The following is a 10,017-nucleotide window of genomic DNA, read 5'->3' on the forward strand; positions in this document are numbered from 1 at the left end:
AGGAAATGCGACCAGGGTTCGCAATTGCGAACCCCGACCTCTGCAGATATGGGAATTGCGAAGCTTAGTTCGCATTTGCGAACCCTTCTAAAATTCCGGACCTTCGCATTTGCGAGACCTGTGTCGCATTTGCGATGGTCGCATTTGCGACATATTGATCGCATTTGCGATCACTGGCCAACATGGAAGCTTTTGCATTTGCGAGGAAGGAGCATGTTTGGGCTGTTTCGCATTTGCGATCCAAGCTTCGCAAATGCGAAGCCTGCAGGTCAGTTCATACCAGCAAACTTTTAAGTTCAAAAATGCACCCCGTGGCCTATGCAAAACTCACCCGAGCCCTCGGGGCTCCAAACCAAATATACACTCAACCTCAAAAATATCCTACGGACTTATTCGCGCGATCAAATCGCCAAAATAATATCATAAACATCGGATTAAACCTCAAAATCCATGAATTCTTTCAAACTTCTTAAAACATCAAATTTTTCAATTTAGGTCCGAATCACGTCAAACGACGTCCGTTTTTCACCAAATTTCACAGAAATATCTTAAATCATATATAAGACCTGTACCGGGCGCCGGAACCAAAATACGGGCCCGATACTAACATGTTCTAATAAAATTTCATTTCAAATTTTCTTAAACAATTTCAGAAAATAATTTCTTTCAAAAATTCATTTCTCGGGCTTGGGACCTCGGAATTCGATTCCGGGCATACGCCCAAGTCCCATATTTTCCTACGGACCCTCCGGGACCGTCATATCACGGGTCCGGGTCCGTTTACCCAAAACGTTGACCAAGGTCAAATTAATTCATTTTAAAGTGAAAACTTATCATTTTTTACACAGTTTCTCATTTAAGCTTCCGGCTACGCGTCCGGACTGCGCACGCAAATAAAGGTGACTCTAAATGAGGTTTTCATGGCCTCGGAGTCATAGANAAGTAACAACAGGAAATCAGTAAGTAAGCATAAAGAACACCATAACTCAATCACCAGTAAAATCAGGAAAATCAAGGACAAGTGCACGGCATCACCCTTCATGCTTTAACTCTCGTCCTCACCATGAAATCAGTATGATTGGCACGGCATCACCCTTAGTACTTTTACCTCACATAATCACTCATATAAAGGCACAAAATGGTACATCGTGCGGCACGGCATCACCCTTCGTGCTTTTAAACTCTTCGTCACAAAATCATACACGGCATCACCCTTCGTGCTTTAACACTCTTTCTCACCCAAACAACAAACACAAACAATAAGGGCAAGGAATTAAATAGAATCACCATAAAATCCCGGCAAGGGAACAACATTAAAAGCAACAACATTCCGGCAAGGGTACAATATTAAAAGCAACAACATCCCGGCAAGGGTACAATATTAAAAGCAACAACATCCCAGCAAGGGAACAATGTCATAATCCTCTTCTCCTTTTTTTTACATTTACTTCACAACTCGATTCACAATTTGAGCCAATGCTCTATAAGGTTCAATTGCCAATTACACTTACACAAATCACTTTACCACTTGAGACAACGCTCTTCACTGTTCAAATACCAATACTCTTTCCACAAACCTTGCTCAACAATAGCAATCATCACATTAAACATGAACAATACAAATGGAGTTACATTAATCATAACATAAGACTCACGGGCATGCTTGACACCAATGTATAGATACTCATCACCATGCCTATACGTCGTACTCAACAAATAGCACATAGCAAATAGGACACAACTCCTAATCCCTTAAGCTAAGGTTAGACCAAACACTTACCTCGCTGCCTCGAACACAGTTCAAGCCTCAACTATCGCTATCATCTTGATTCCACCACCAATTCGCTCGTATCTAGCCACACATTACTTAATTATATCAATAAATGCTAAATGAATCGATTCTAACGCATGGAATAAGTTTTCTAAAGTTTTTCCCCAAAAGTCAAAAATCGACCATGGGCCCACATGGTCAAAACCCAAGGTTCAAACCAAACCCGACTACCCATTCACTTACGAACTCAAATATATAATTTGTTTTGAAATCGGACCTCAAATTGAGGTCCAAATCCCCGAAATTTGAAAAACCTAGGTTCTACCCAAAACACCCAATTTCCCCCATGAAAATCATTGATTTTGTGTTGAAATCATGTGAAGAGATGTTACGAATTGAAGAAAACTAGTTAGAAACGACTTACAACTGATTTGGAGAAGAAGTTGCCTTTGAAAAATCGCCCTAGAGTGTTTATGTTTTGAGAAGATATGAAAAATGGCTGAAAATGCGTCTAAGTGTGGATTTATGGGTCTCTGATGTCGCAATTGCGAACCCAGAAGTCTGCTAAGCTCGCATTTGCGAACAAAATGTCGCATTTGCGACCAAGCCAGTTTTCAGGTCTTCTTCGCATTTGCGATAGACCTGTCGCAAATGCGAAGTCGAATTTGCGATAGAGGAGTCGCATTTGCAACGATTGGCCACAACAGGGGACATCGCATTTGCGATGAATGCTTCACATTTGCGAGGAAGTGCTGGCCTGGGCTATTTCGCATTTGCGAACTCGCATTTGCGAGCCAGGCTTCGCAAATGAGAAGCCTGCAGGCCTGCAACACACGAGTTCAAATCTGCAACACTCTAAGTCCAAATTTCATCCCGTGGCCTATCCAAAACTCACCCGAGCCCTCGGGGCTCCAAACCAAACATGTACACTAACCCAAAAACCTTATACGGACTCGCTGGTGCATTCAAATTCTCTCAAGTTCTCAAATAAGGTTCGATTCACGTCATTTCAAGTCCATTTCTTACCAAACTTCACAGACTCAACTTAAATCACATATAAGACCTGTACCGGGCTCCGGAACCAAGATACAAGCCCGATACCATCAAATTTCAAACACATTTCATTTTCAAAAATTCATGTATTTTTCAGAAAACAATTTTCTTTAAAAATTCATTTCTCGGGCTAGGGACCTCGGAATTCGATTCCGGGCATACGCCCAAGTCCCATATTTTCTTATGGACCTCCCGGGATCGTTTAAACACGGATCCGGGTCCGTTTACTCAAAATATTGACCAAAGTCAACTTAAATTTATTTTAAAGGCAAAAATTCATTATATTTTTCACAGATTTTCATATAATGGCTTTCCGGCTAAGCGCCCGGACTGCGCATGCAAATCGAGGTGAGGTAAAAAGGAGGTTTTTTGTCACGACCCAAAATTCACTAAGGGTCGTGATGGCGCCGGACACCACTATCAGTCAAGCCAACCAAAATACTTAATTAAATTCTCTTTTTAATACTCTTGAAATCTATGATTTTCCTCCAAATTTACCAAATAAAAGATAATCGCTTCAATTTAAATTAAATGATAAGCAATTAATACAAAATACTTCGTAACCATCTCAGAACCCGGTGTCACAAGTGCATGAGCAATTTCTAAGAATTTGAATAAAGTACAACAGCTGTCCGGAACATAATTGGACCGAAAGTAAATACAATTCTGAGAGAGAGACTATACTAGCTGCGGGTGGCCTTGAGGAAATACAGCTCACCTAGTCTCCGGGTCGCCCGTGCTGCTACGCCTAGTGGGCTAATAGAAATACCTGTACATGTGCAACAAAATGCACAGCAAGTGTAGCATGAGTACGAAAACAACGTGTACTCAGTAAGTATCCCGCCTAATCTCGAAGAAGTAGAGACGAGATGGCAACTTCGACACTTACTAATGGTCAAATAATAATATTATTAAAGAGATGACTCACGGATTTATTAAGGACAACAGTAGATTCAAATGAATTACTAAACAGGTAAAAGTTCCTTTTTATTAAAAGTCTCCGGATTCATAGTCCATTAATTAACAATTATCTCAAGTCGGGGAGAGCAGATGGCAATATCAATAAATCTCAAGACAAGTAATTCAAACATGCGCAACTCATGCCGAGGTCGTACGGCCCGATCCAACATAAATGTAAAATGTGCACTACCGAGGGTCGAGCGGCACGAACTATAGATGCATCTATTACCCCGCTCGCGAATCATACATGCGACATGGTCAGATTTAAACAAACAATCACCCTGCTCGCGTACCATACATGCGACGCAGGTACACACAGGAATACATGCTCAAACAACAAATTGAGAATTTATCGGGGAATATTTATCCAAATAAAAGCCAATTCTCTTTTAATGATTTAAGAAAATGAAGTTTAATCCTCTTAGAAATTCATTTACCAATTCGATAGGATCTAAGAAATTAAACTATCAATAAGATCACGAATATTCCAAGTATAGCATGCTTTCGGGTCCTAGACTACCCGGACTTACACATATTAGTAGCTACGCACGGACTCTCTTCACCTCGTGCATACGTAGCCCCCACAAATAGGAGCACATAATCAATTTTTCACCTATGGGGACAATTCCCTCTTACAAGGTTAGAAAGGAGACTCACCTCGCTCCGAAGATCCATAACCGGCCTTCCACGCCCTTCCGAAGACTCAAATTGATGCACAACGCCCCAGAACTAACAAAATAACGGCAAACCAATGAGGATATAGTCTAATACTTGTTAACAATTCGAACTATATGGATTCCCGACTTCGCTCAATGAATTGACCAAAATGCCCTCGGGCCCACGTGCCCGGATTCCAAAATTTCTCGAAGATATACTCTACCCATAGCCTTACTAACTCAAATATATGATTTATTCAAATTTTCATGCTCAAATTCGCGGTAAAAATCCAAAATATAAATTTCTAGCTCTTCCCTTAAGATCCCAATTTTTATACAATTCTCCAAGTCTAATTCCATGTGAGATCACATATTTAACTTAGGAATGGAAGGAAATCACTTACCTAGTGATGCGTGATGAAAATACCCTCTTGAAGTTTCTCAAAATCGCTCACACCAAATGAAATTTGGAGAAGAAATGAAAATTTCCCGTTTAAAACATGGCACTGCCCAGGCGACCATCCTATGCAATCGCATGGCATGCTTCGCGATTGCATAGGCCAACTATGCTGCCTCCCTAATTCCTTCTGTGCGTTCGCATGCCAGCTCCCGCGTTCGCACAGGCCAAATGCATCACAACCTCCAAACGCACACTGTGCGATCGAAGATCCAACCCGCGATCGCATAAGCCTTCAACCTGTAGCCCCAGCCTTTCCTCCTCCGCGATCGCATTGCACTCCCTGCGATCGCATAGGCCAAATTCCAGCTCCCTCCAATTTTCTTCCTCTACGCGATCGCATATACAGCCTTGCGATCGCATAAGCCAATACCAGTTGCCTCCAAATCCTGCACTATGCGATCGCAGGCCCTCTCACGCGATCGCATAGAGTAAAAACCTGCTGCATTCCTACCAGAAAACCAGCAATCCTCACAAGGCAAGAATCGACCCGTTGAGCATCCGAAACACGCCCGAGGCCCCCGGGACCTCAACCAAAACTACCAACCAGTCCCAAAACACATTACGGACTTGCTCGAGGCCTCAAATCATATCAAACAACGCTAAAACCACGAATCGACCCCCAATCCAAGCTTTATGAACTTTAGAATTTCAAACTTCTACTTTCGATGTTTAAACCTACCAAATCACGTCCGATTGACTTCAAATTTTGCACACAGTCATATTCGACATTACGGACCTACTCCATCTTTCGGAGTCGGATTCCGACCCCCGATATCAAAAAGTCCACTTCCGGTCAAACTTCTTAAAAACCTTCAAATTTCTATCTTTAGCCAAATGGCTCCAAAATGCTCCACGGACATCCGAATTCACTTCCGATCGCGCTCCTAACTCCACAATCACCATGCGGAGCTACTCCTAGACTCGGAATCCCAAACGGACATCGATAACACTGAAATGCACTTCAACCCAAACTTATGAAATTTCTTCCAAAATGATAACTTCCACGATAGGCGCCGAAACGCTCCCGGGTCATCCAAAACCCGATCCGGGCATACACCCAAGTCCGAAATCATCATACGAACCTACTGGAACCTTCAGATCCCGATTCCGAGGTCGTTTAATCTAAAACCCAATCTTAGTCAATTCTCTCAACTTAAAGCTTTCGAAATGAGAATTTCCTCTCCAAGTCAACTCCGAACCTCCCGAAATTCAATTCCGACCACGCGTACAAGTCATAATGCCTGAATTGAAGCTGCTCATGGCCTCAAACTGCTGAACGGCGCACTAGAGCTCAAAGCGACCGGTCGGGTCGTTACATTTTTAGGCCTCGGAACACTGAATTTGTTTCTAACACAAGTGATGACTTTTTGGGTCATCACAATGCCGAGCCTCGTACTCGTGCATATATCCCCACCGGAGAACCCACCTCCTAGCTAGAGGGAGCAACTCCGGTGGTACATCCGGATCTAATGGTGGTAGAGGTGGGTGCAACTGCAGGAACCCCTCCCAGGCCCAAACCTAACATAAAAAGTTGACGTAAAATTTCAGATATATTTTTACTAGGTATGTTAAAATGAATAGAGTATTCGAATATGTTGTCACCTGTAGTAGCGGCAAAAATCCAGCAACGTCACTCTGGGTGCCCATGCTCGCCCGTCACATATGCCTGTACAAGTAGGCGAGAACAGCAGAGCCCAGCTGTACTGAGGTAAATGATCTAGCTGCTCAAGATGATGAAGAAATCTCAAGCTAACTAGGTTCCCTGAAGTGTTCGGGAACAAGATCCCTCCAAAAATAAGGAGTAGCAGCAACCTCTATACCGGTCAACATGATAATCAAGTATATTGCCATTGATCTCAGGATGCAATGCCTCCAACCACTGTCGAATAGTCGTCAATGGAAACGACTGCTCTCATGCAGTACATTCTCATCCTCTGGCCGGAAAGCAGTGAGCCGCTGTAGCATATCCAAGTACTGCACACGTGTCATCTCTCTCATGCTAGACAGGAGAGCAACGAGCAGTCCATCAATGGGCAGCCCATATAAAACCTCCACGTCCTGCAGTGTGATGGTGGCCTCACCAATGGCAGGTGGAATGTGTGCGTCTTCAATCCCACCGCTCTATCAGGGCCGTGACCAAAGACGAATCGAGCTGCAGCCGCTTGATCTCCAAAATCATGTAGAAACCCGTTTCCCGCAGGTGTGTGACTACACGATCATGGAGAACTCTGTCATGCAGAAAGTCCCCACATGTCGTCCACTCTCCTGGCGCAGAGAGTCTAGGTCAGTAACTCACCCTCCCATATGTGGGCGGACCTATGATCACCCTGTAACGAGAGTAGCTCATCGCTGGAAGGTCCGGGATGAATAGGCGGCACCTCAATGTCGTCTACTGTAAATTAAACAACACTAATTACATGTTAGTTTTATAATTTTATATGTTTGTTTGTAAATTAAATAATTAAATTTTATAATTATTCAATATTTAATATGAAGTTTAAAACATAAGGGTTCCAGGCTCGATATTTGAGGCCCAGTAGCACCAAGATATCCTAAATTCATCTATGTGTTAGTTTTATTATAATTTTATATGTTAGTTTATAAATTAAATAATAAAGTTTTATAACTAAATATTCACATATGGGTTCTAAGCTCTATATTTGGAGCCCAGTAGCACCAATTTATCCTGATTTCTTCCATGTGTTAGTTTTATTATTTTACATGTTAGTTTGTAAATTAAATAATTATTTTTTATAAATAAATATTCACATATGGGTTCCAGGCTCCATATTTGGAGCGCATTAGCACCAATTTATCCTGAATTCTTCTATGTGTTAGTTTTATTATAATTTTATATGTTAGTTTGTACATTAAATAATTAATTTTTATTATTGAATATTCACATACGGGTTCCAGGCTCGATATTTGGAGCCCAATAGCATCAATTTATCCTGAATCCTTCTATTTGTTAGTTTTATTATTTTACATGTTAGTTTTACAATTTTATATGTTTGTTTGTAAATNAATTTTTATAATTATATAATATTTAATTATTAAATATTCATATATGGGTTCCAGGCTCGATATTTGCGACCCAGTAGCACCAATTATATGTTGACTATAATTGGACAGAGTTTGTGTTTGATCTATCAGTTATTTTGACTTATTTTTTAGTATAAGAGATACTTAAACTATAGGGAAACTACGCTAAAAGGCAATACATTTTACTACGCTAAAAGGCACTACACTATACTACGCTAAAAGGCACTACATTTTACTACGCTAAAAGGCATTACATTTTACTACCCTAAAAGGCACTATATTACTAGTCTTTAAGCAAATAAATAATTTAAACCAGATAAAATACAACAAATACATTGTAATCACAAAATACATATAAAACAGTAATAGTAATGTATTAACATTTTAATTAACAAATAATAACGATTTTCACAATTTTTACATATTTTTTTACAACATTAGTATCTTAGTCCGGATAAAAATAACATACCAATTTAATCGCAAAAAAAAAACACAAAACAACATACAACACATTCAAAACAACTAATATGCATTATTTATACGAGTTTGGACATAAACTAAATCGGAATACCTCGACTTATGTTTTTCGGAAAGTTGAAGATTTGAAAATTTGACTCCGAAATAAGCAACCCACAACAATAGAAGGCTTGGCTAGGATGTGGGACCAACAATATCTACTTTTTACGGGACAGGTGGGGTCCACACGAGCTTTTTGGAACATTAATGGAGGGGGGACCGCTGTATTTTTTTAAAGGGGAAGAGGGAAGGTGCTGGGCAGAGACGTGAGGGAAAGGGAAGGGGATCGATTATTTATGTATATAAAATGCGGTTTCTTACTGCGTTTATATAAAACGCAGTAATGAACCGCGCTTTATATAGTTGTCTTATCAGCTTCCAATAAAGAACGGTATTCAACTGCGTTTTATATAAAACGCGGTACAACCGCATTTTTTTAGCAAATATACCACTAGGCAGGCTGCCTAGTGGCTAGTATATAAATAAAATCCCAAAATGGGTCCAAAGCTTACAAGATGTCCAAACCAAAATAGATGAATGAAGCTACTTGCTACTAAAAAGATAGAAAAGCTAAAGTCTAATGAACTAGCTATTACAACATTGTCAGCTGAATTCTTTCTTCTCCTGTCAGTGTATGTCAATCCATTTGCCAGTGGCAAATACCAAGCAGCACCTATCAAGGTCTCACCAGGCGCCAGGGTATGCAGTCCGTAGGCTAATATGAATGCCTAACATTTCCACCACAGAATTGAAGCCAACATACTCTTTCAATTGTCGCGTCTCATTTTTCCTCGCGGAGTCCGGTTTTCGACATTCATTGGGAACAACTCATTCCTTTCGGGAATTGGGTATGGAATTTGAAGAGTCGCCACCTAACGAATTAAGTTGCGTTAGGGCACCTAGAGCAGATAACTCATGAAACCGGTTTGCATTACCAGAGATTTGGGTAAGGGCTCGAAATAACCTTGAGGGGAAGGTGTTAGGCACCCCTCGCGGTCCACAATGGTGGGTCCCGGCCGAACTCAAATTATGTGAATTAGTCATTAAAGAAACAAGAACATAAACACATAAAGTTTATTTAAACGGGGTAAAGGGGGTCCAAGGTTTGTTGGCCTATAAGATCACATATGTACAATACCCGGTAAGCTTCCTCAAATAGAGGGGTTACGCGTGACATTAGCGCAAAGGTCATCATATCCTTTACTACCCAATTACCCTCCCCTTGGTCATAGCCTAAAGCGTTCTAACAACCTTAAGAATGTATCTTATGCATGCATTACTTGTCCCTTTATTTATATAGTTCCGGAGGTATTTAGGACTTCTAGTTAAGGTGGATCTAGACTCTCCTACAGTAATTAAATGGAGAAAATTCTAGGCGACAAACAAAACACGTAGGCGGAGATACCCTATAAACATGCTGTATAAAATGTAATCAGGATCAACTTAACAAACAGTTTTGAACTTATTAAGTCCTATAGGCATGCTGGTCTAGGTGCTGAACATTACAGAGCTGGTTTTCTTACATTTAATCCTAGAACATGATATCTAGGTGTTGGGAT

This window comes from Nicotiana attenuata, unplaced genomic scaffold, assembly GCF_001879085.1.
Source record: "Nicotiana attenuata strain UT unplaced genomic scaffold, NIATTr2, whole genome shotgun sequence".
In the NCBI taxonomy this organism is placed as follows: Eukaryota; Viridiplantae; Streptophyta; class Magnoliopsida; order Solanales; family Solanaceae; genus Nicotiana; species Nicotiana attenuata.